Below are 5,000 nucleotides of genomic sequence, written 5' to 3'. Positions count from 1 at the left end.
GCTACGAAGATAGAAAAGAAAACAAAACAAGGCAAGCAAAGCCTGTTGCAGGACCTCGGCATGAAGATATATACACAAAATGGTGCAAGAATGATGATAACTGTAAAACATTCACGAATAAAGGGAAATAGGTTTAGTGGTATGAATACGCGGAAAAAAAGATATTATTTCCATTCACCTAGGCAAGAATATACATTCTATGAACTTCTTGCTCGATTTTGAAGATTATAGCGGGGAAGCGGATCTGGAGGTTGTGGTTGAGTGGATTGGTGATGTTCCTCTATTGCAGGGATAGTGTGACTCTGGTAAGTAACGGTCTCTGTCTCTATGTCGAGGCCGCGGGAAGCTCTTGACATGATCTTTATGCAAGATAGTCTCCGTAAGATCGTGCAAACTGAGTGCTTTATCATTGTTCATTGACTCGTGACCAATGATATGATAGGGTCCAGGGAATCGATATAAAGGTGTATGTGTGGCGCCCTGGGAAAAGGTCTCCCAAGTGACCGTTACTTGCCAGAGAGTACATTCATCATCAGGTGGTACATCAGTTCACACACACACACACACACACACACACACACACACACACACACACACACACACACACACACACACACACACACACACACACACACACACACACACACACACACACACACACACACACACACACACACACACACACACACACACACACACACACACACACACACACACAGACACACACACACACAAATATGTATATATATATATATATATATATATATATATATATATATATGTCTGTGTGTGTGTGTGTGTGTGTGTGTGTGTGTGTGTGTGTGTGTGTGTGTGTGTGTGTGTGTGTGTGTGTGTGTGTGTGTGCATGTGTGTGTGTGTGTATCAAAACTACTTGGAAAATAAAATGAAAGGTGACCGGACCTTTTCGTTTATTTAAGACATTTTCAGAGGACCTCTGAAAATGTCTCAAATAGACGAAAACGCTCGGTCACCTTTCAATTTCCAAATGGCTTTATTACACATTTTGTGAATCATGCGTTTTTGTGATTTATTCGCATATGTATGTGTATATATATATATATATATATATATATATATATATATATATACATATATATATGTATATATATACATATATCTAAATATGTATATATATATATGTATATATATATATGTGTGTGTATATATGTATATGTATATATATACTATATATATATATACATATATACATATATATATATACATATATATATACATATATGTGTGTGTGTGTGTGTTTGTGTGTATGCACACACACACACACGCACGCACATACACAAACAAACACACACACACACACACACACACACACACACACACACACACACACACACACACACACACACACACACACACACACACACATATATATATATATATATATATATATATATATATATATATATATGTATCATATATATATATATATATATATATATGTATATATATATATATATATATATATATATATACATACACACGATTCGGTAGCGCAGTAGTTAGGATTTCCGGCTGCTATTACGGCTGTCCGGGTTCGAATCCGGCCCACGGCTGAAATAATTTCAGTATCGCTGGGCTGCAGGTTGTTACTCCAACTCTCTTGGACGGAGAAAGGTGTGTGTGTATGTATGCGTGTAATGTCACAGCATGACCAATGATCGGTCATATATAAGCTCTGAGCACTCTTCCGGTGAATCACATACATACTGTACATACGTACGTACATACATTTTAGGGTTAGCAGCACATACACATTCACAATCTACTTCGTTCTGTCGTGTCTGTCAGAACTAAAACGAAACCTATGGAGATTTCATGGTGAGGACAATAAGAGGCAACCAGTTATGCTAATGTAATTGCAATGTTAGATTTTTTGGATTTATGATCAATGTCGTCCACGTGTGATTACACGTTTTTTTCCATCTAGCTGTGGTTGATGGAGATCCAATAATAGCCACATGTCCAGGGATGTAAATAGAACCTTACGTAATCATACTTTTTTTTTTTTTTTTTTAATTATGGCTGATGGAGAGCTAATAATAGCTCTACTATTACGGGATGAAACGATGACTATATTGGTCATACGGGCATGCAATCTTGAGTGTACAAAACCGGCAGAGTATATTGTTCACTGGCATACATATCTTCATGCATATACACAGGTTTTATTCAGCAAATCAAGATATACTCGGTGACCTAAATGCTTACTAATTAAGAATAGAAAACCGCTGTGAATAAAATATTTCGAGTGATACAGGATATCACGTTATAGTATCAGATCCATATGCCCTCGAGTGCACATACAAAGGATTACAAAGGCGGAGCATGCCGACAGGAGACCTTTTGGACCATATCTAGGTCGAATGCGAAAAAGAATAATAATAATTATAAATAAATAAATGAATAGATTAAAACTAATAATGTAAATAATACATGAAATACATAGATAAATACATGGGTATAATAAACAAACAGGTAGATAGTAAATAATGATAAATTGATATATAACTAATGATGAATGAGAATCAAGCAAATAATCATTAACAGACAAATGATAAAAAAAATAATATAAAATAAATGATAATCATTACAGCATCTTGCTTAGGTGTTTATCTAAATGATTCTTAAAGCTTCGAACTGAATTACATTGCACTGCCTCTGCAGGAAGTTTATTCCATTCATCAACTACACGGTTGGCGAAGTTATTACTAACCACTTCCAAATTAAATCTATTTCCTGACAGTTTGAGACCATTGTTTCTTGCCTGATTCTTATTCAGTGTGAAAATAAAATGCACGTCCATATGATCAAGGTACTCATTCTCAACCAATTTGCATTCATTATAGAGAATCTTTTCATCTCCTGAACTCTAAATTCCTTTCAAAGGTTTGAGAGCTTATGTCAGAATCTTGACTAAATATTAATTCTTAGACAAAATTCATCCACAGATTTTAGAAAAAAAAATATATAACATAACTGTTTACTTAAGAAAACAGGTTCAATAGATGACAAACGAGCACAAACAGTAAGCACTTTTGGTCTTTAAGAAACCAAACAAAGAGCTGGAATATCACCCGATTTTTTGAAAGAAGAATGAAAGGGAGCTTTAGGTATTTACGACTATGGAACCTTCACTCCATCACACAATATATCACAAGTAAACTCCGCTACAGCTCCATTTATTAATCTTGAGGAATGGACGAGATTAAACTTCAGTAGAAATTCTTTTATTCATCAAACACCAAGTAATCGCTTCTGTGTACTTGGTCTTTTATGATGCCAACAATATTTTTAATATTCAAAGCATTTTGCCTCCGAGGAGGGGGACACGGAGATGGATGAAATCAGCTGACGGAAAGTGGAGATACGCTTCGTGAGGGGGTTGAGTGAGACGATGACGTTTAAAAATGCAATTGTTCTAAGAGGGCACCCCCTCCACACATTTGCCTTCACGACTCCGTTGTCTCTATTGTTCTAAAAAGTTGATGAATTACGTGACTTTATCTTTTTCATTATTTCCTTGTGTAGTTGTATTTCCTACAAAAAAATCTAGACCTAATGTTTTTATAGCCTTTCTCGACCCACATTTTTTCGATGTTATTCATCCGTTCGTGGACAGGTCCCTCAACCTCTTGGTATTGCGACGTTACTTGAATATTTTATTGTTATTAACTTCTTTATTGTTATTTATCGTTATTAAGAATTTATTATCAAGGTAGTTTTATTCAGTTGAGGGGAGTATCCAAACTTATGGTCGTTGCTTGACGAATCATGAACCATTTTCTTTGTGTTTCTTTATTTGTGTTTGTGTTCACGTGTTTGCGTTCATTTGTGCTTGTTTCTTTCACTTCCTTCATTTTCCCTCTCTTCTTTCGTTCTTTCCTCATTTATCCCCTTCCTGTTTACCTTTTCCTTCCTTCCCTTTCTTTCTTCCTTTAGGGATCACATCTAAAACTAAATTGAATACTCACATAATCGAATGCTCTGAGGAGAGTTGGAATTGATAAGCCACATATAGGTCTCACAGAAGGAAATACGAACGTACAGTGCTTTGTTGACATTGAACGAGCGGAGGGGGGTGGCCAATGTGCTGCAGCCGTCACCTTTGTCTTGTGTTTTGACTCCCAAGGCGGTCACTAAGGGTGGGTAATGCAGAATTGATCCTCGGTGGATTTAGTGACGAAGAAGTCTGGATCTTGATTGTAGATGAATAAAGTATTTTCTGAGTATAATCATCTGACGTCACCGATAAAAAGAATGTGCAGAGGAAATGAGTTTGTCCTTTAGGACAATAAAGAAGAAAAAAAATCACCCTCACTTCCTATAAAGATAAATAAATAAATAGAAAATAAAGACAGAGAGAAAGAGAGAGAGAGAGAGAGAGAGAGAGAGAGCGAAAAGGAAGCAGGTCAATAAAGATAAGTTACAACGTTAATTTGCATTTCTAATATCATAAATCAATTCTTGCCTATGAGATTTTGATAATAAGAATAGGACATGAAAGTTGTCTTATAACGAAAAGATGTTTTGCCTCTATCATTAAACTAATGAAATATATAGGATTAGCCATTAAATGACGATTATCATTCTTGTATGCCATTTTGGCTGTCACCAGACTATTTAATTCAGCCAAGGGAGTCTCCCGCTCAACGCTATATTAATCACAATCAATAGCACAATAGTTGAATATGAAGACACATATATCAAATACAGTAAACGTAATATTGCATTTATAAAAAAAATCAATAGACAACAAAAGTGCTGATTCATAACTACTGTATATTGTAATAATATGATGATATAAATTTGAATAACATATACTGAATATAGTAAAAGTGTGTAATCATCATCTAAAAATACTATGTATGAAAATGTCTAGTAAAAAACTAGAATACATTATATATTATGATTTTCTGATTTAAGCCCACAAAAGATGCAAAATGAAGCTTTTACTTATGAAA

The 5,000-nt window shown here is 35.0% G+C and overlaps 1 protein-coding gene across 7 annotated transcripts in view; it reads left to right on the top strand.

The window, feature by feature from the left end:
* LOC143031783 (RYamide receptor-like) overlaps window positions 1-5,000 on the top strand; it is a 623,242-nt gene that overhangs the window by 129,902 nt on the left and 488,340 nt on the right. The window lies entirely within an intron of this gene.

Source organism: Oratosquilla oratoria, chromosome 1 (genome assembly GCF_046742065.1).
Source record: "Oratosquilla oratoria isolate Oo_2021 chromosome 1, ASM4674206v1, whole genome shotgun sequence".
NCBI classification, from domain to species: domain Eukaryota; kingdom Metazoa; phylum Arthropoda; class Malacostraca; order Stomatopoda; family Squillidae; genus Oratosquilla; species Oratosquilla oratoria.
This window is presented reverse-complemented; position numbering and strand designations above follow the sequence as displayed.